Raw genomic sequence first — 23,896 nt, 5'->3', positions numbered from 1 at the left:
TATCAATAACCTCAGATATGCAGATGACACCACCCTTATGGCAGAAAGTGAAGAGGAACTAAAAAGTCTCTTAATGAAAGTGAAAGAGGAGAGTGAAAAAGTTGGCTTAAAGTTCGACATTCAGAAAACAAAGATCATGGCATCCTGTCCCACCACTTCATGAGAAACAGATGGCAAACAGTGGAAACAGTGTCAGACTTCATTTATGGGGGCTCCAAAATCACTACAGATGGTGACTGCAGCCATGAAATTAAAAGATGCTTACTTCTTGGAAGGAAAGTTATGACCAACCTAGATAGTATATTCAAAAGCAGAGACATTACTTTGCCATCAAAGATCTGTCTAGTCAAGGCTATGGTTTTTCCAGTGGTCATGTATGGATGTGAGAGTTGGACTTTGAAGAAAGCTGAGCGCCAAAGAATTGATGCTTTTGAACTGTGGTGTTGGAGAAGACTCTTGAGAGTCCCTTGGACTGCAAGGAGATCCAACCAGTCCATTCTAAAGGAGATCAGCCCTGGGTGTTCTTTGGAAGAAATGATGGCTAAAGCTGAAACGCCAGTACTTTGGCCACCTCATGCGAAGAGTTGACTCATTGGAAAAGACTGTGATGCTGGGAGGGATTGTGGGCAGGAGGAGAAGGGGACGACAGAGGATGAGGTGGCTGGATGGCATCACAGACTCGATGGACATGAGTTTGGGTAAACTCCAGGAGCTGGTGATGTACAGGGAGGCCCGGCATGCTGCGATTCACGGGGTCGCAAAGAGTCGGCCATGACTGAGCGACTGAACTGAACTGAACTGACATACACATGAATCACCCATAGGTATACATATGTCCCCTCCATCTTGAAACTCCCTTCCACCTCCCACCCCAGCCCACCCCTCTAGAGCAGTGGTTTGAGTTCCTCACATCACACCATAAATTCCCACTGGCTATTTTACGATATCATATACATTCATTAAGATTGATTAAGCGTGAACAAGAGGCCATAAAAAAATCACAAAGCAAGAAAGAACTATTTTAAGTCAAACAGATCATTCTCAAAATAAAAATTTTCAGTAGAAAGGAAAATGTGTAAAATGAGAAAATATAAATGAAACATTAATATAGATCAACAAGCAGTCAGGAGTTCCAGAAAAAGAGAACAGATAAAAAGAGACAATGTATTTCCCAGCACATGATCCAAAATCAAACAGCTTACTTGATACTGAGTTAGAAAAAGAAAAATCTAGCATCTAGATTTACACAGTGAAATTTTTAAAACACCCAAATTATAAAAGGATTAGTTACTTCCTGTTAGCTTTGTAGGATGCTAGAACAAAACAGATCAATTCATTTACAGTTCTGAGTCAAATGTTTTTCCATCTGGAATTTAATCCTTGGCCAAAATATAGATTAGATGAATCACCCATTTTCTTAGGAAGTGACTTAAGAAAGTACATTAGCAAAATGGAAGTAAACCCGAGTAATAAAGAAACAAATCACCCACCCAGGAAAGAAGCGGTGAAGATGTCAGAATGATATTTTGGCACCAGACCTAAAGAGAACCACTCCAGGCAGATTTGTAAGGAAGATCTCCAGGAAAGTGCTAAAGCAAGGGGCTACTGCACAGGGAGCAGAGAAGACAATGGCGCCCCACTCCAGTACTCCTGCCTGGAAAATCCCATGGATGGAGGAGCCTGGTGGGCTGCTGTCTGTCCATGGTGTCGCGAAGAGTCGGACGTGACTAAGCGACTTCACTTTCGCTTTTTACACTCCTGCACTGGAGAAGGAAATGGCAACCCACTCCAGTGTTCTTGCCTGGAAAATCCCAGGGACAGGAGAGCCTGAGGGGCTGCGATCTATGGGGTCACACAGAGTCAGACACGACTGAAGTGACTTAGCAGCAGCAGCAGCAGTGTGCAGGTGAAAGGGAGGAACTGGATTTCTAAATATATAATATGAAATATTCGAGATTTGGAAAAAACTTTAGGACATAAAAAAGGAACAGAACATGAGGAAATAAAAAGGCAAAGAGAATTAAAATAAAAACCTACATAGGAAAGTTAACATCTAAATATTAAATTAATTAACTCTTATTAGAATAGGAAATCAGTGAAATTCAAAAGAAGAATACCAAATACTCCAGGCAATAGACATGATAAATATTAGAAATATAGAAAATAAGCATAAATTTCTTCTTCCCACAGGAAACTATGAGGGTGATTACAGATTTGATTGGAAAATCTGCTTAAAAAAGAATGCTTGCTACGAATATAAAGAAAATGAATACATGGCTCAATTTTGAGTATGTACAAACAGGACCCTAAGTAGGGGACAGTCTTTTTTAAGTAGGCCCAAAGCTTGGATATAAAGGAAAAATATGTATTCACAGAATACTACTTGGCTTTATAGGAAATAATATTTATACCACAATAATGAAGGAATTTACCAGTGTTCAATTTGTACGGGCTTCCCTGATAGCTCAGTTTGTAAAGAATCTGCTTGCAATGTAGGAGAACCCGGTTCAATTCCTGGGTAGGGGAGATCCTCTGGAGAAGGGATTGGCTCCCACTCCAATATTCTTGGGCTTCCCTTGTGGCTCAGCTGGTAAAGAATACACCTGCAGTGTGGAAGACCGGGGTTCAATCCCTTGGTTGGGAAGATCCCCTGGAGAAGGGAAAGTCTACCCACTCCAGTATTCTGGCCTGGAGATATTCCATGTACTATATGGGGTCACAAAGAGTCAGACACAACTGAGTGACTTTCACTTTCATTTTTTCGCTTTCAATTTATATTATAAACAACCCAAAGAGAGAACACAAAGGATTTAAAAATTGGTTGCACATTAGAATGTTATTTAATTAAATGTTATCCATCTTGAAAAATGTAGAAGCACAGCTGACAGATTTTAAGAAATGGAAGTGAGAATGAGAGGTGCAGGAATGAAGAGAATCTCAAATAGTGGATTTTACAAAGGAAGACACAAGACATGCTGTACTTCATGAATCTAAACATAGAGGTTTAAGTATATTAATGACTAGGAAACATGTTATTCCATTTACAAGGAAAAATAAAGATACTGATACAACCATGACAAGAGAGGAACCAGAGGTTTAAACTACAAAAAGAAGCAGAAAATAAAATATTTCAAAATAGTTGCCTCTCAAAAGCAAAATTTGTGATGGCTGTAAGGTACAAAGGGCAGTCGCAAGCCGTTTTATACAATCTGTTTTTCCCTTTGCTTTTAACCTACAAACAAGTAAAACACTCAAAAATATTTAACAGCAGAAAATCCCATATGTTCCAGCAGAGCAGCAAATTTAAAAGAAGGAGCCAGGAGGAAAGCTGGAAAAATCCACTTAATCTCTTGCTGAAACCCTTTGGACCACACCTGAAAATCCCCTAAAATCAGCTTGGAACACCCTTTAGGGGCTCCACTTCCTGCAACAAAACATGATGCTATTGACACAGTTGTATGTATATCTAGATGGACAAATGTAAATGTATATATCTACAGATAAAATTGCATGCATACATACATGTGTATGTATGTTTAATAGTGTGTGAATAATGTAGTCGATAATTAGCAGCTCATATTTATCTATAAAATGTCTATGAAGCCAACTATATGTACATACTAACAGTATATAGCATGGGATCCCAGGTGACCCGGTGGTAAAGAATCTGCCTGCCAATGTATGTGACTCGGGTTTGATCCCTGGATCAGGGATCCCCTGGAATAGGAAATGGCAACTCACTCCCATATCCTTGGTAGGAAAATCCCATGGACAGAGGAACCTCACAGGTTACAGCCCTTGGAGTCACAAAGAGTCAAACATGACTAAGAACAAAAGCATCTTATATAATATAGTTAGATAAAGTAATCACATACTAAGGGAGCTATTGTTTATGTGAGTGTATATTTCCAATTAAGTTTTATACTATTTATAAAGGAGCTTATTTCTTAAATAGAAATTGTTTGCAAAATTAAAATGAGACAATATAAACTAAGGATATAATTCAGTTCCTGGAACACAGGGCAAAATATTAAAATCTTCGTTACTGCCTTCTTATCTATGCTCAGTAACAGTTGATAGGTCAGGCCTGCATTATCAAATAACCTAATTTTAGCAAAAACAAAACATAATATAGCACTTACAGATTACTGTATTCTTGCCTAGAAAATTCCAGGGACAGGGGAGCCTGGCAGGCTATAGTCCACAAGGTTGCAAGAGAGTCAGACACAATTGACTATGCACGCACATGCACACAAGAACTATAATTCCCATTCTAGTGAATTTTTTCCCCAAAATTATATTCATAGTTTAAAATGAACATGAACACTATAAGAAATTTGAAAAATCAAAATTTAAATTGAAAAATGTTATCATGTCTGCTTTTCCAATGCATTCTTATAAAAGATAAAACACTGAAAATCAGAATTAAAATAATAGTCATATTTTTTAAATAAGAAATTTTATTCTACATCATGTATCTTTACAAATTCTTAAAAACAGTTGACGAGAGATGAAATTCCAAACTTAGATCTTTATTAGAGACAAAAAACTACACATGCAGTAAAGATTTTTGATTTATCAGCTATGACATATGAAAAATGATAAATGATAAATCAGCTATATGTCCATTCGTGTGAAAACATGGTAACTGAAAAAGCAAGTATCTAAATTGTGCATAATAGGATCTCATATTTAAAAAGCCTAAACAAGCAAATGCATAAATAATTATATGTTATTTATATATTTTTTGTCAACTGTTTTTTTTATTAACAACTGTGTATTGTCAACAAAATAAAATCTATTCTCTCAAATGATAATATTTGAGACTATTATCAAACAATTGATATCTCAGTAGAGTAGGATTACACATGATTTTGTTTCTTCATTATGATTTTCTATATTTCCTATAATTCCTGAATAGTCTGTAATGGGAATATAACATATTATTTTCTATAATAAAAACTAGAGCTATTTAATTACAAACAGATAGTCATGATTTACCAAAATTAATTTATGGATATGTCAGCAAGTATATACTTTTTCATAAGGCCAGCTATACCCATTCAATATTTGTATATGACCATGTCAAACTGAGAATTCTATAGCTCAAAAAGGAGAAAAAAAATATCTATTTCACTGTGTAATATACATTGTGCAACTGTAATTTCTTAGATATATATTGTCTTCTAATCTGAGCTACTATGAAAGTAAATTATGGAAATATGTGGAGGCAAAAATTACTAAGCACTTGTCAGAAGTTCCTGACATTTACAACAGCTTTGATTTCAAGTCAGAAATACCAAGGACATCATGGACTCTATAATAACTTACAGTTCTAAGAACTTGAGTGGAGAAAAAAGAATTATCATCTAAGGACTATATAAATACATGGGGATATTTTCCCCTTCCCTTAATAGTCATATTAACATCCTTCTACTTGCAATTATGACCTCTTATCATCTTGATAAATAATTGTGTGACACAGGTATGTTCCCTTCCCTAAAACAACAAGCACCCTGAACAGTTGAAATATTACCTCTAACTCATATTTGTATTCCTCAAAAGAGAGCTTTCCAATTGGTTTGTCATAAATGGGTTATGACCACACCCAAAATATTGATTCTTTTTTTAAATTTATTTAATTGGAGGCTAATTACTTTACAATATTATAGTGGTTTTTGCCATACATTGACATGAATCAGCCGTGGGTGTACATGTGCTCCCCATTCTGAACCGCCCTCCCACCTTCCTCCCCATCCCATCCCTCGGGGTCATCCCAGTGCACCAGCCCTGAGCACGCTGTCTCAATATTGATTCTTTCTAGCCCCTCAGAGAGGTATGCTAAGTCACTTCATTTGTGTCTGACTCTGTGTGACCCCATAGATGGCAGCCCACCAGGCTCCCCCGTCCCTGGGATTCTAGGGATGGCAAGAACCTAAAGTCTTGTTTCTTTCATCATTGAAAATCTTTGTCTGTTTACCTCAGTGGGCCATACAAATGTTTTATAATAGTGCTGTGGTGTGGGGAAAAAAGTCAAGTAATACTGTCTAAAACATCAGGTGTTGTGCTAAGTATTCATTACACCAAGATCAGGCCACAAGCACTGGAATGGTGTTCACAGTTAAAGCTCTGGTTTTCCAATAACTAATTTGGTCTATGACCTACTTTTTGCTCCTAAAAACAAATTTATAACTACTGGGACTATACTTCTAAGCCTCACAAAGATCTGGCCCCTCATGCATTCTGCAAGTCTGTGTAAACAGCTCTCAAGCAATTCATGTGTGTGTGACAGAATTACGATATATTTGAAGTCTCCCCCTCTAACACAGGCTACAATTGTAGAAATACACTCTATTCAGACTTCTAAGAAGACTTAAAATCTCTCATATTTTCTCCCTGACCCCCATCAAGGAAGGGCTTCCGGTACTGATGCTTTCTGAGCAACTTCAAGCTAACAAACTCAGTGTGGATGATGTCCTGCCCAGGTAGATGACCATTCGAGATGTGGGCCTCTACTCTCTCCATTCATCTCTTCTTTATACCGTTTCATGTTTAACCAACGCTTTTCACTGGTAAACAAACTCCCCAAGACAGTATAATATTCAAAAGTGTTAGCCACTCAGTTGTGTCTGACTCTTTGTGACCCCATGGGCTATAGCTTACCAGGCTCCTTAGCCCATGGGACTCTCCAGGCAAGAATACTGGAGTGGGTTACCATTCCCTTCTCCAGGGGATCTTCCCAAACCCAGGGATCAAACCTAGGTCTCTTGCATTGCAGGCAGATTCATAACTATCTGAGTCACCAGGGAAGCCCATAGTATTCACAAAGAATACAGAAATAAATCAGTGGAACACATAATGAGCCCAAATATAGTGAATATAGTCAACTGATCTTTGACAAAGCAATACCATGAAGCAAATATAGTCTTTTCAATAAATGGTGGTAAAACAACTGAACATCCACCAAAATCAATCTAGGCACAGATATTGCATGCCTCAGAAAATTTAATTCAAAATGCATCACAGACTTAACATAAAATACAAAACTATAAAAGTCTTAAAAAATAACATAGAAGAAAATATAGATAACCATGGGTATGATACCTTTTTATGTATAATAGCAAAGACATGACTCAGAAAAGAAACTGATGTTAGATACCATTAAATTTAAAAGCATCAGTTCTGCCAAAGACAATGTGAAGAGAATGAGATGACAAGCCACAGACTAGCAAAAAATAAGTTAAAAACACACATTTGAATAAAGACTATTATCTAAAATATAGAAAGAGCTCTTAAAACTTGACAGTAATAAATCCAACAATCCAATATAAAAACTGACCGAAGACCTTAACAAACCCCATACAAAATGAGATATATGGAGTAGAAATCAAAATATGAAAAAAGCTCCACATCATTTGTCATCAGGAAAATGGAAATTAAAACAACAATGAGGTACTACTACACACTGATTAAAAACACCAAACCCAGAATGCTACAACAAGGAAAGCTGGGGGTTCGTGAAGCAACAGGAACTCTGACTATATGCCCGTGGAATGCAATATAGTACAGTCACTTTGGAAGATATTTTGGCACATTCTTACAAAACTAAACATAGTCTAATTAAGCAATCCAGCCACCGTGTTCCTGGGACATTTGGGTAACCATTTACCCAAAGGAGCTGAAAACTTATGTCCATACAAAAACCTGTACAGGGATGCCTGCAGTAGCTTTGTTCATAACTGCCAAAACTTGGGAGCAATCAAGATGTCCTCCAGCAACTGAATGGATAAACAGACTGTGGTACATCCAGAAGATGGAATATTACTCAGCAGTAAAAATAAATAAGCTATCAACCCAAGAAAAGACATGGAGAAAACAAATGCATATTAATAAGTAAAAGAAGCCACTCGTCTGAAAATGCTATATACTATATGAAGGTAACTGTATGACATTCTGGAAAAGGAAAAACTATAGAGAGAGTAACAAGATTATTGGTTGCCTAAAGTTGGGCACAGGTTTAGGGAGAGACGAATAGATGATATACGGAGAATTTGTAAGGTGGTTAAAATATTCTGTATGATACAATAATGATGGATACATGTCATTATACATTTGTTTAACCTCTGTGTTGTATAAAACCAAGATGAACCAAAGGTAAACTATGGACTTTGATGATTATAATGAGTCAATGTAGGTTCATCAGTTGTAACAAATGCAGCAGTCTGGTAGGAAATGATGATAATGGAAGAGGCTATGCATGTGTGGAGAAAGTGAAACCTTGGGAAATCTGTGTATCTTCCTCTCAATATTTCTGTGTACCTAAAACTACTCTAGAAGATAAAGTCTTAAAAATATTTAATATTTAAAATCTATCCTAAGTGTCTTTATTAGATGCTTATGTTAATATATAACAATTTTCTATGAGTAGATGTTACCTGAATATTACATTTGTTGTTTTACTTATCCAGTGCATGGGTGATCAGTTGTGTCTGACTCTGAGACCCCATGAACTGTAGCCAGCCAGGTTCCTCTGTCCATGGGATTTCCCAGGCAAGAATACTGGAGTGGGTTGCCATTTCCTACTCCAGGGTATCTTATCAACCTAGGGACAAAACCTGAATCTCCTGTGTCTCCTGTATCGCATAAGGATTCTTTACTGCTTGAACCATCAGGGAAGCCCACTGTTAAAAAATAATGTACTGATTAAATTATTATGAGACATTATTGATTAGATTAAGATATATCTTACTAATTTTCCTCAATATGTTTAACTATAGGGAAAATGAATGATTTAAAATAAAGGAGAGAAAGATACAAAACAAAAATGCTTTGTTTTACAAACACATAGGCTCCTAAGGGATTGTTGTCAAAACCTATAAACTTATTTTAGTAAAACCAAAAGTTCTCGCCAGATTCTTAGTCAAGTGCTTTTATTTGGCTGCATCACAATCATATAGAACTCTTCACCAAGAGTGGAGCAGGGGCATCAGTTACTTATATAGAGATGCAGTATTAGGTACAAAAAAAAATTAGAGCTTGAATCTCTAATATATCATTTAGAAGAATCTAGGTCAAATAGTTTATCAGGAGTTATTATTTATTTGATATTAAACATAAATCAAACTGTCTTGGCTTCCTATTTAAGGCACAGTGCTTAAGTATTTGCATTGGAAATATATCACAAGACTGAAAATTTATCACTTTTGTAACACAAAATCACTTTTATGTCAAACTAATCATGTGATAGTTTTGATATGGAGAAAAATAATTGTCCCTTAACACTTAAATTTTATATTAATTTTCTCTGTTTTAAAAAGAGAATCTGAAAATCCCAAATTTCTTTATTTAAAATAAGAATATCATAAAATTAATATTTAAAATGTAATTTTAAAATGAATACTTTTTTTACAAAGAACTAAGATGTATATATTTTCTGTAAAAAATTAATTCCAGAACTAATTTTAAAATCATGAGGCAATTTTCCTATAATTAGACAAACTGGACTAAAAATAAATTACAAATTAGTTCCAGGGAATTAATTCTAAAAGAAAGCATATTTTTTCTCCTGGGATAATTTTAGAACTTTAAAGTTAAAAGAGTATCTACATATAACAACGATAATAATATTTAAAACCTAAGATAAAAATTAAGTAAAGGCTATTTCCCTTGCTCAAAGAAAATAATATAGAGAAATTCCAAAATTTAAATGATATAAAGCTGTCTGCAACATACTAAAACTTTAATGATTATCTAGTCAGTTACTGAAAAAAAAAATGTTATACTACAATCCCATAACAAAGCAATTAGAATAACTGATTGGAACCTTAGCATTCTCATATTATGTGCTTGTACTTGTCAAGCCAACAGTATTTTTGTTTGAGTATCCTAAAGGGGCTCCAGAGAGTTGAAGTGACTTAGAAAGGAATAAGCTGGAAAAATAAAGCTGAAATATACATGCACATATAAAGGAGCATGAGAAACAGTGGGCTGGAGGAAGTACAAGCTGGAATCAAGATTGCTGGAAGAAATATCAGTAACCTCAGATATACAGATGACACCACCCTTATGGCAGAAAGTCATCTATTTTACATATGGTAATATATACATTTCAATGATTTACATCTCTGTCTTTTTAAACTATTTACTTTATCATAAACCTTAACTATGAACTAAGTCCCCTGGTGGCTCAGATGGTAAAGAATCTGCCTACAATGCAGGAGACCTGGATTCGATCCCTGAGTTGGGAAGATCCTCTGGAGGAGGGCATGGCAAACCACTCCAGTATTCTTGCCTGGAGAATCCCCATGGACAGAGGAGCCTGGCTGGCTATAGTCCATGGGGTCTCAAAGAGTTGGACTGAGCAAGTAAGCACAGCACAACACATGAACTAAGTCACTTCTACAAGCATATAGCTTTAAAACTACTCTTTTGAAATATACATTAAAAACAAATGTTAATAATTATTTTGAACAGTATATGTAATTTTCTCTACAAGTATAAGAAGGCTATTAAATTTTAAATATATCTATTTAATTTAGGAGACATATATAAAATATACCTAGTACAATGTTTGGCACAGAAGGGGATGTTCAACTGTTTTAATTAGTATGTAGATGTACACATATAAAAGTCTTCTTCAGTGGTACAGTGGTAAAGAATGCACCTGCCACTGAAGGAGATGCAGGAAATGAGGGTTCAATCCCTGGGTCAGGAAGATCCCCTGGAGTAAGAAATGGCAACCTACTCCAGTATTCTTGCCTGTAAAAATCCCATGGAAAGAGGAGCCCAGCAGGCTATGGTTTGTGGGATTACAGCGTTGGATATAACAGTGACTGGACATGCACACACACATACACACAAAAACACATATATGTGCATACAAAACAATAGTTTTTCTAGGAGCAAAGATTATTATTGGATTTTCTTATACACTGTTGAAGCAATATTTTAACAACTTGATATTCTAAAATTTTTTGAAATAATATCTAATCTTATGGATACTACTATAAAGATATGAACACTTCAGTATAGTTTATATGTATGAGCTTCTGTGGAATAGCATAACATTTTTTTCTAGAAGCCAGATATTAAGAAAATACATTAAGAATGGTAACAGTATTAACTCGTTCTTTTGTGCTTTGGTAAAACCATTTACAGTCTTGAATCAACATATTAATTAATTGCATTATTCAGGATAATTCAAGAGTATCTGATATCATAGATTGAAAAGATCCTCATATTACAGATAGATCATGTATGAATCCAGCTGTTGTTACTGTTTGGTCGCTAAGCAGTACCTATCTCTTTGTGACCCCATGGACCAGCCGAACTCCTCCATCCATGGGATTTTCCAGGAAAGAACACTGGAGTCAGTTGTCATTTCCTCCTCTCAGTGATCTCACCCAGTTAAGGATCAAACCCACGTCTCCTGCATTGGAAGGCTGATTCTTTACTGCTGAGCCATCAGGGAAGCCCAATGAATCCAGTACTGTAAATCTAATACTCTAGATCCTTAAAAAATATCATAATGACTTTTAATTTTAAACTTATAACTCATTTTTTTGAGTGAGGAAATTAATGATTTACAAATTTTCACTGTTAATCTTATCTTTGTAACACTGTTGTTTACCGCTCCTTGGTATGCTCTCTTATCATATTCTTTTCCTACTCTTCTGAATTTTATACCACGGTGGGTGCTTTTTTTTTTTTTTGCTGTTGTTATGATCTCATTGTGACATAACATCAGACTTCAGCCTACAGCCCTTCAAAAAATGGTGAGTCTGCAGTGGGGAGGGGAATAAAGTAGGGAAAGTAAAAAGCCAAAATAAATATAACTATGAGTGGTACAAAATACCACTCTAAGTAAATTAGAGAGGTTAATATGGGAACTATGCTAGGATTTATTACAGGCCTACAGATGAAAAACACTTTGACTCATAAAGGTTGAGTGAGTGCTTGGAGTAAAATTATCTAGTTATATCTGATTTCTACTCAAACTTTTTCTGTATATCAGGGTAATACTCTTCATTCTAAGTAAATAGAGTTATAAATGTATATTTTTATTAATTAACACTCAATGCTTTCAATTATTTTGGTTCATAAATTTACCCTGTAAATTACCTATTTATAAGTTATAAACATTAATATGGCTAAATAAAATATTACACATTAATATTCCAAAGTTAGCAGTTTAGAATCAAGTGAAATAGGATATTTTCTTCCTCAGTATAAAAATCATTTGATCAAGAATGTAAAATCCTCAAAAGCACTATTCTTTCCTTTTCTTTTGTATCTTCCCACAATGAGAATGGATGCAAGACTAAAATTACAGTTTATGTGCCTTTTCTTCTATCATTAAGCCTCTACTATTTGATTCATAATAATAAGTAGAAAAAAATTGGAAAACCAAAAGCTATTGTAAAAGGTAACAAAATGACATGCATAATAATCTACTATATACCGAAGTGAAAGTCACTCAGTCATGTCTGACTCTTTGTGACCCCATGGACCATAAAGTTCATGGTATTCTCCAGGCCAGAATACTGGAGTGGGTAGCCTTTTTCTTCTCCAGGGGATCTTCCCAACCCGGGGATTGAACCCATGTCTCCCGCATTGCAGGAGGATTCTTTACCAGATGAGCCACAAGGGAAGCCCACCATATATTAAATTTAGTAATAATACATATTATGTATATTAATCTTTTCCCATCTCTCATCCCTTCTAGGACTATTCTACTATTCTAATTAAGAATTCAGTTTACCATGGCTGATTCATGTCAATGTATGGCAAAAACCACTACAATATTATAAAGTAATTAACCTCCAATTAAAATAAATAAATTAATTTTAAAAATGCAAAAAAAAGTTCAGTTCACTCACTGACTATAAAATATTTTTATTTCAAACAAACGCACTTAAATTTTATTATTATTTTCCTTCATAGGTTAAAAATGGATTGTCATTTACTTGTATTCTCCTAAGAGACATATCAAATGGAGAAGTTTAATTGCTAAAATTAAATACTAGACTCAGAAATATATTAAACTACATACTTTGAAGGATTCTCCCACTAGAAAACAACTAAAAACCAAGTAAAACATAATTTTATTGCATAGTTGCATTCCACAAAAGTTAAAGGAGGCAAAGATAAAGCTACAGAAATAAAGTATTAGCTATAAGCAGTAAGAACATGCAAAAAATGGGTAGCCACGATGACATATGCCAAACCAGAACTGCAATTTGGAGACTAAATGGTAGACCACCCATAAGCTATGGAAATAGTATCTTAGGAATGTTTACAGAAATAAAAAGGATATACAAGTGCAAGCAGCAAGGAACTATCAAGAATTATTAGGAATGTTCTTAACAAATGCAGCCTTTAGAAGTAAAAGACAATACATAAATTCCCATATTAAAACACAAAGGCTAGATTTTAAAATGAGAATGCCACAAACATAGAGAACAAGAATAGAGAATTTCTGAGAATACAGCAGAGAGAGTCAAGAATAAAAAATAAAAATAAAAAAACAGAAAAAAGAGGTTAAGAATTATGGAAGATAGAATGAGACAGTATAGCCTATATCTAATTGCAGCCCTGGAAGGGAGGAATTTCTTTTTTAATGAAGGAAAGGCAATATTTATTACAGTAATGAATGAAAAAATTCAAGAAACAAGCAAATAAACAAAAAAATCCTGCTACCTAAACATAAGAATCATAACATATTCCATGGGATAAGTGAAAACAATGTTATATCAATTATAGTAAAACTGCTGGACAAAAAATGCAAAGATGAAATTGTGAATACAGTCAGAACAATGAAATTAATACATTTGTAAACAAATCTAAACAAGTATTTATAAGCTGAACTCTATAAAATAACAATGCCTGTTTTGCTATGTAACAGAAATTGAACTAAGTACCAGATCCAAAAAATAAAAGCAAATAGGGAATTTTTTGTTTAGGGTTTGCAAACTTTTGTGTCACTCAAGTAACTAAGCTTAGATTGTATTACATGTACATGCTAAATTCTTAAGAGTAAACACTAAAAAAAAAAAAAAAGAAAAAGGAAATATACCCAGTGAAAAAAATCAATGTATATTAAAGCATGGAAAGATAAAAGCATAAAAAGATTAGATACATATATAGCAAAAAAGATAACAGAAGCAAGGCAAATATATCAATAATCACAATAAGTGTAAAACACTTAAATGTAAATGAACAAAATCACCATCTAAACTAAAGAGATTGTATATGCTATTTATCAGAGACAACTAAACATATCTGATAAATGTTAAAAATAGATTTTAAAAAGTACCAAGCAAATACTAATCCAAGAAGAATAAAGTAGCTGTATCATGGAAAACAGACTACAAGGCAAAGCACTTTTATAAACAGAGAAGTTTGAGGTAAAGAAGAAAATGTATAAAATAAAAATGAATGAGAGCAGCAGACTTTAAAATGAATTTCTTTATATTTCACTTTCAAAACAAAATCTTGAACAAACATCATTTTGTCATCTTTGACCTAACAATGCCAAACCTTGAGTTCTATTCTAAGGAAATAGTCAGAGACATGGACCCAGCTTTTATATACAAGGACTGACCTCATGGAATTATTCAAAACAATAAAATAATGGAAATAACCAAACTGAGTACAAACAGGGAGATAAAATCATAACAAAAATACAAATTAGGAAATATTATAAGGGTATCAAATCTGCTTGTCTGAAGAATATATCAATACACTGTCATGAGAAAGGCTGATGATGTTAGATGAAAAATAAATGTACAAAGGTATGTAAAATGCACAAAAATATAAATTAGCATTTTACTTGAAAAAATGTATTTAAAGTCATTCCAATACTAACAAATATATACTGTACATACGTGCATAAAAACATTGGAAGAAAATTAAAAGGACAGTATTGATTACTAAGTTTGGTTTAAAATTTATAAAAATTTTAAGAAGAAAAAATAGAAAAAAGATTACTGCAAATGACACTTTAGTGCATCTAGTTAATATAACAATTCTAAACTTTTAAACACCTAATAAAATAGCTTATGTAAAAATTGATTAACTTGTAGGGAAAGACTGAAAAATCCATCAGTTTACTCAAGTATTGATATTTACCAAAATATAACACAGATACAGATTTCAGATTTGAATATACAAAAATCAAATTGTATTAAACATATGTGAAATTCTCAACTCCAAAATTAGAAAATACATTCTTCTCAAGTACATACTGTTACAAAAATGGACCATATTCTAGTTTATAAAGAACTTGTGCACACACACATGCGTGCTCAGTCGTGTCTGGCTCTTTGCAACTTCATGGGCTGTAGCCCACCAGGCTTCTCTGTCCATGGGATTCTCCAGGCAAGAATATTGTAGTTGGTTGCCATTTCCTCCTCCAGAGGATCTTCCTGACCCAGGGATTGAAACCCTGTCTCCTGGGTCTCCTTGCATTGGCAAGCAGATTCTTTGCCACTGAACCACCTGTGAAACCCCAGATAACTTGTATATTAGGATAAATTTAAGCTGCAAAAGCTGACAGATCTCAAAAACGGTGGACTGACACAAATAGAAAATAATAATCCTCCCACAAGTAATTCTCCCAAGGTGAGTGATCAAAGTCCATGCACAGCTGAGCATGGTGGATCAGGATTCCTTTCCTTTTTGGTTCATTCATTTAGGATACTGTCTCGGTCTGTCTGCACACTCAGATGGATTACAGGCACTTCCTTGATCCACATAAACCGAAGATAAAGGAATATAAAGCAGTTCAAGCCTGATGCTCCTTTAAGGACCAGACCATGGTAGTGGCATTGTATCAGTGTCATAAAATAAGCAACCACAGCATCTCAGTGGTATATAGCAAGATTTACCTGGCTCATATAATTTGGGTCAGTTGGAGATGAGCTGATATTGGCCAGACCCGGTTACAGCAGCACTGATCCTCATGCCTTTCACTGAATCAGAGGTTAGCTGAGACATTTTTTTTCTTATTCCATGGCACAGGTACAAGAGAGCAAACCAAAATGTGGAAGAACATCCAGTCCTGTCATGTCACGTCAGATGATCAAGTTACGATTTTCCAAAATATACACAAGTATATAATCAAGCTCTGCATTAATGGTCAAAATAGTATCCTTCCTTGAAAATGAGGGGAAAGTGTTCAGTTCAGTTCAGTTCAGTCACTCAGTTGTGTCCAACTCTTTGAGACCCCATGAATTGCAGCACACCAGGCCTCCCAGTCCATCACCAACTCCCAAGTTCATTCAAACTCCTGTCCATCAAGTCAGTGATGCCATCCAGCCACCTCATCCTCTGTCATCCCCTTCTCCTCCTGCCTTCAATCTTCCCCAGCATCAGTCTTTTCCAATGAGTCAACTCTTCTCATGAGGTGGCCAAAGTATTGGAGTTTCAGCTTCAGTATCATTCCTTCCACAGAACACCCAGGACTGATCTCCTTTAGAATGGACTGGTTGGATCTCCTTGCAGTCCAAGGGACTCTCAAGAGTCTTCTCCAATACCACAGTTCAAAAGCATCAATTCTTCGGCGCTCAGCTTTCTTCACAGTCCAACTCTCACATCCATACATGACCACAGGAAAAACCATAGCCTTGACTAGATGGACCTTAGTCGGCAAAGTAATGTCTCTGCTTTTGAATATGCTATCTAGGTTGGTCTTAACTTTCCTTCCAAGGAGTAAGCGTCTTTTAATTTCATGGCTGCAGTCACCATCTGCAGTGGTTTTGGAGCCAAAAAAAATAAAGTCTGATACTGTTTCCACTGTTTCCCCATAGTGTAAGTATCTCTAAAAAATAATTCATAGGCACATACCATGTAAGTGCCTATTCTATTGGCAAAATTTAGTGTTATTGTCACATATAAATAGGAAGGAATCTGAGAAATATAGTCTAACTACAATGCTAGCAATATCATGAAAAACATGGAATAAATAAAATATATTTTGGTGGAGAACTAGCAATCTCTACCATAACAACTCCCACCATACTTTAAGAACTCACTTAATACAGACTATATGTTCTGACGATGATTTATTTAAACTAGAAATCTATAATAACCAAAAAAGATAACCCCAAATCACGCATATGCAAATATACAAATATTCTCTAAATCAACCATGAGATGCTGCTGCTGCTGCTGCTAAGACACAGTTGTGTCCAACTCTGTGTGACACTATAGACAGCAGCCCACCAGGCTCCCCATCCCTGGGATTCTCCAGGCAAGAACACTGGAGTGGGTTGCCATTTCCTTCTCCAGTGCATGAAAGTGAATAGTGAAAGTGAAGTCACTCAGTCGTGTCTGATTCTTTACGACCCCATGGACTGCAGGCTCCTCTGTCCATGGGATTTTCCAGGCTAGACTACTGGAGTGGGGTGCCATTGCGTTCTCGGCAACCATGAGATGAAGAAATCATAATGGAAATCTTAAAATATTTAAGACTGAGCACAAATTAAAATGCTACATAGAAACTCGTGTAAGAAATAGTTAAAGTAGTATTTAGAAGGAATTTTATAATACTAAATAGAATAGTGGGAAGGCCAAAAATTAATAAACTATGTATCCTAACTAAGAAGTAGAAAAACAAACAAAGAATAAACCCAAAGAGTACAGTCAGAAGGAAATCTTAACAGTGAAAGCACAAAGTAATGAAAAAATACATATATATTTAAGAGGATCAAAAAACTTAAAAATTATTTGAAATACCAATAAAATTCCTAAATCTCAAGGAAGACCAATGAAAGAAGAGGGAGAGTCTTGCCATCAGGGAAACTTTAAGGAGGAAGATAAATAGATACCAAAAACAAGAAGAGAATATAACTGTGGATTCATTCGAGATTTAAAAAATAAACAATGCAACAAATATCTTTATGCTGGTAAATTTGAAGCTTAGACAAAATGGTTATATTCATGTAAATATATTACTTAATGATTTACTAAAATTGATTCAAGAAGAAATAACTGCTAGAATTCTATTATGCTAAAAAAATCTGAATCCATAGTATAAAATATTTCCATAAACATATAGCAGCTCCTATTAGTTTCACCTAAGACTTCTAAGCATACATTTAAAGTAAATATAAAAACTCAAGAGATAAAGAGGGAAATATCTGCAATCCATTTTATGATACCAAAATTATAAAAAGACTGACTAAAAAGGAAAATTAAAGGTCAGTTTTATTCAAACTATAGAAACACCCTAAGGAAAAACAGTGAACTAGATCCAGTGATATATATAAATCATATAACACGTGATGAATGAGCTAGTTTCATCCCAAGAATGAAAAGAGAATGTTACATTAGAAAGTCCAGCATGTCATTTACCACATTAAAATGTTAATGGAGAAGATCATCTCAGAAGCAGAAAATTCAGCATTTGTTCATAATAAGTTTTAAACTTAAACATGATTTAAAAAATTCACCATTCATTTATGATAAAACAAAATTAATGTTAACTCATGATAAAACACAAATAAACTTGACAAATGTGGAAGTAGAGGAAACTTTTTTAATCTGAGAGGGAATATCTACCAAAGATTTATAAGAAATATCACTTATGTTGAAACATGAGAAATATTGCTTCATTTTAGAAAAAAAAAAAAAAGGATAAGAATGTCTATTCCAATCTCTTCAATTTAACCATCTCTAGAAGTCCTAAACAACATACAAAAATAAGAAATACATATAAAATTTTCCAGGATCAGAAAAGGAAAATCATAACTATCATTGTTTATAGGTGATATCATTATTTACAAGGAATTTTTTTTAAAGAAACTTATTACAGTAGAGAGTTTAGCAAGGTCTCTATGTTTACAATTGACTTACAGTAATCAATTTCATTTCTATGTAACAACAACTAACAGAACGTATATTTCTTAGGTATTCCTTCATTCAAACACAAATATTTATGGAGTACTTACTATTCGCCAGTCACATTTTTGGCACTGAGCATACAGAAGTGAATAAAGCAGGCAAATATTTCTGCTCTCATGCAACTTACATTCTAGTAGGGAAAAGGTACAGTAAGTTAATAAGTACAACACAGAACGTAAGAGGCAGATATGTAAGAGGAAAAAAAAAAGCAGGAAAGAGATCCAGGAAGGAAAAGGGAATTTTAATTAGATATAAATTAAAATTTAGATAGGATGGCTATGGAAAGTCTCTCTAAAAGGAGACATTTAATTAAAGATCTAAAGAAGCTGAGGGGATGAGCCATTCAATTTTCTGAGAGAAGACAACTCAGACATAAAATCTCAATGCAAAAGCCTAGAGGCAGGGCATGACTACAGTATTCTTCAAACAGGGAGGCAAGCATGTCTACAATTGAGTAAAAGATGGTCCAGCTACTGGAGATGAAGTCAAAGAGGTTAAAAAGGAGCCAGAAAATGTAAGACCTCAGAGGCTATAATGACTTTCCTATAGCTCTGAAAAAGATAGGAAACCACTAAAAGTTTTCAACTGAGACATGTAATGGATAGATTTATGTTTTAGGAGGATCACTCTGGCTGCAACATTCACCAAAGACTGAAGGAAAGGAAAGAAAAAAAGCAGAAAGACCAGTTGGGGAGCTATTGTAGTAATCCAGGTTAGAGATGATGGGAAGAAAAACAGCAACACTGCTGGTGGTAAGAAAAGATGGAAGAGTGGATATGTTTCAAAATACAACCAAAATAATTTTTCATATCTGATGTAAAATGTCTGAGAGAGAAACGACTCAAGGATAACTCCAAAGGATTTTGGCTGAAGAACTAGAAGGACAGTTTCCTTAAGATGGAGAAAATTGCAGGAGATAGAGCCTTATAACTTTATGAGTCACTAACATATAGGTAATTTAAAGTCATGAGACTGGGTGAGACAACTTAGGGAGTAATTATATGGAAAGAGAATAGGCCCCAGAACTGATCCCAGGAAAACCTCAACATACAAAGAGGTCAGAGAGATGAGGAGCAAACAGCAAATGAAATGACAAATTATGGAAGTTATTGGCAACAACAAGGCCTAGAGAATGACCAAAAAGTGAGTGGCTGAGACTAGATGGAGAACAGGATCATTTAAAGTAGCAGCTGTTGAGGATCTGAAAGAGTGTTCAAAGGATCATCCATGTGAATATCTAAATAACAATTATAGCAAGAATCATTTTTACAGAAGTTACAATGTCACCGTGACTACTTTTTTCATTTTACAAAAAAAAAGAAAAGAAATGCCTGAAATAGTTATTATTGAGTACGATAAACTGATTATATGAGAGTCAAGGCAAGGTGTACTCATTAATGAGGGTAGGAGAAGCAACTGAAAGCAGCAATGAGAAGCAAAGGGGACAATTATGTTACCTGCAGGTCCAATGCTGTGGCTTAGTGGGGAATCAGAGAAGTCACCCTTGAGACTGCTAAAGATCACAGAAGACATGAGCTATGTCAGGAAAGCTGACTATGGATGTCACTTCTCAACCTCACATTTGGTGAAGTAAGATAGTAGCCTGAGTATATAAAACACAGAAACTGGAAAATACTACAAATCAAAGTTTATTTCCTCCCCTTCAAAGAGCTGATCATTAAACATCTACCAGAAGTCTGCTGGCTGTAGGAGAAACTATAAGCACAGAAAAGCTGAATTTCTATTAGCACAGAAGGTGAAGCGACATTCATAGTACAAGCTGAAAATATAGTGGATTTTGCTGATCAACGATCTTGAGTTCCAGAGAGTTCCATCTTTCACACAGTGAAAGGTTAGGGAATCAAAAAAGGAGACTAAGAGATTGAGTAAGAAAATATGACACAAGGACCTTGGCGAGGATTAGAGTTCTGGAATATATGATGAACTGGGAGTTATAGGCTCCTTAAGAAAACTAAAATAACAGGATAAAGGATATGGGTGTTGAAAAAAGAGGTCTGGGAGAGAAGAAGCCAGAAGCACAAGTTGCTCAGAATCTCCCCTTTGCCTCCTGCTGACAGAGGTAGGATGTCCTGTAAATGGGAGGTCTTATTTGGAGTGCTTGGGAACTTTGTTGTCTCCTGTCAATGGTGTCTTGAAGAGCTGTGATCTTATTCCAACTTTGAGAGTTCCCTCTCCACTCCTGAGGATGGAGGCGTGGAGCTGGACAGAGGGTTGATCTTGCTCTGAACTCACAGACGCCCTCTTGATTTCTGTTGAAGGCCTCAAAGCCGACAAAGGGACAAGTTATTTATTTTAACTACTTGTAAATATTATTTATATCAGAAAAATTGTACTGATAATTATATTTAACAAAAACATGTATAAGATCTGTATGGAAAAAGTATAAAAATGTTTTAAAAGATTTAAAAACCAAATAAATGGGGAGATAAACCACATTCATTCATGCATTGAGACACTCAATATTATAAAGATGCCACTTATCTCTATATAAATCTAGAAAACCACAGCTATGTTAATAAAAGTCTTAAGAAAAAAAGTTTTTAGGAACTTGGCAAGCCTATTTTAAATTTTACAGAACAGCAAAACACTTCTGAAGAACAGGGCTGAGGAAACCATCATATCCAAACTTAAAAACTGTAATAATTTAGAAGCACAGTGAACTGTATGACATTACATAGATAGAGAATATAAAAAAATTAAAACTTTTTTTAAAAAGGAAGTAAAATAGTGGTTACCAGCAGATGGAGGGTGAACTCTAAGTATGATGTTAAGAATACAAACTTGTAATGAGTAGTAAAGAAGACATAGAGATCAAATTAATACATAGTGCAATGGCTATAGAAAATACTATTGTACTATAATAATGTAACATGATAAATATTTCTGTACTGGAAATCAAATCACAATATATAAATGTATCAAAGTAACACAAGTGACATTTTGCCTACCTTAAACTTACACAATATTACATGTCAACTTTACTAAAAAAAAAAAAAAAGTACTGACACAGAAGTAAACAAATTCAACAATGGAACATTAAAGATGTCCAAAAGCAAACCCAGGTAATATACAGAAACTACTTAAACAACTGAGCTATTACTTGCAGACCACTGGGAAAAAGAAGAGACATATAATATAATAAAGTGTGCTAAAATAAGCAGTTATCTGAGTGAAACTGTAACAAGGAAGAGTCAACTTTGACTCTGTTTCTTTGACTTTAACCCTTGTTTTTCACTATGTTTGTTATAATCATACATAATTGCCTGCCTCAGAGAGTCCTGTCCCCTGCCTAGTTCATTAAAGTGCCTTTGTTCAGAACCCTGTCCATCTATAGATGGCAGGAAGAAAGAAATTAAAACATCACCCTGCCTGAGGCTTGTTATTCTGGGAGATATTTGCAGGTTAGATGTCCTTTTTGTTTCCTCACCTCCTCCCTCCATCTCTGCTCCATAGACAAACCTGGCATCCAGACCTCAACAAGTGGTTATTTTGAGACATTAGTGTGCCATCTTCTAGGTCAGCCAGCTCTCCGAGTAAAGTCATCATTTCTTGCCTCAACACCTCATCTCTCAGATTCATTGGCCTTTTATGGGATGAGTAGAGCAAGTTTAGACTCAGTAACAAACTCAAGTGAAACAGGATACCTACTTGTCTATACATAAAAAATTCGATGGTAATTTCAACATTATTAATACAACTTGAAAGCAAAATTTTATGACAAGACATCCAGTCAAGACAAGATGGAGTAGACTTATCTCTCCCCCTGCTTTTCCCTGCTAAGAACAACTATAAACCATGGAAATAATGCAAGACACAATGAAAGTATAACTCTGAAAGGGGAAAACTGAAACATAAACCAGTTCAAGATACCAGAATTGAAGGAAGAGCATAGTCGCAGGACATTTTACCATTCCTTACTGAACAGAAGGGGACTTAGGTCTGACCCCTAATGTGAAACAAAAGGTAATGTATTCTCTGGCCATAATCAAATCAAACTAGAAGTTAGTAACAAAAAGATACAGGAAATTCTCTTAAACACATGGAAATTGAACACTTCTAAATAATCCACAGATCAAAGAGGAAGTCTCAAATAAAAGAAAAATACATAGAATTGAATGAAAATGAAAGTATAACATATTAACACAGGTGGCACACAGCTAAAGTAGTATTGAGAGCTATTCCATTTATAGCTCTACATGCTTGCATTACAAAAGAGAAAAAGCCTCAAATTAATAATCTCAGTTTCTAACTCAAAAAAGTATGGTAAAAAAAAGCACAAGAAACTCAAAGCTAGAGGAAGAATAAAGGAAATAATAAAGATAAAAGTGTTGCAGGAAGGGGGACCCATTCCAGGGCCCAAAAGGGGACTCTTGTCTAACACTTGGAAATGAACTGTTCAAGGAGCCACTCATGCTGACAAAGCAAGAGACTTAGTTGGGAAGGGGTGACTGGGTAGACAACAGCAGGGTAAGGCAATCCAGGAGAACTACTTTGCCACATGGCTCACATTCCCAGGTTTTATGGTGATGGGATTAATTTCCAGGTTATCTTTAGCCAATCATTCTGACTCAGGGTCTTTCCTGGTGGTGCATGCATCGCTCAGCCAAGATGGAAGTCATCAAGAAGAATTCCTGGAGGTGGTAGGACCCAGGGTGTCTCCTTTTGACCTCTCCTGAACTTTTTCAATGGGTGGTGGCTTAGTTCCGTACTGCGACCTCCTGTCATAAAATAACCCTGATGCCTGGCCAGGGTGGAAGGTTTCAGTCAGTGTGTTTCCTCTAACAAAAGCAGAAACCAATGAAATGAAAGTAAAACAATTCAGAAAATCATGAAACAAAAAGGAAATTCTTTTTAAATAAAAAGTCAGTAAAATTGATAAAACTATATCTAGCAAGTTTGACAAAAATAAAAAGGGAAAAGATACAAATAAAAAATATTAAGAATACTGGAATGGAGGATCTTACCACAGATC

This window comes from Capricornis sumatraensis, chromosome 3, assembly GCF_032405125.1.
Source record: "Capricornis sumatraensis isolate serow.1 chromosome 3, serow.2, whole genome shotgun sequence".
Classification (NCBI taxonomy): domain Eukaryota; kingdom Metazoa; phylum Chordata; class Mammalia; order Artiodactyla; family Bovidae; genus Capricornis; species Capricornis sumatraensis.
This window is presented reverse-complemented; position numbering follows the sequence as displayed.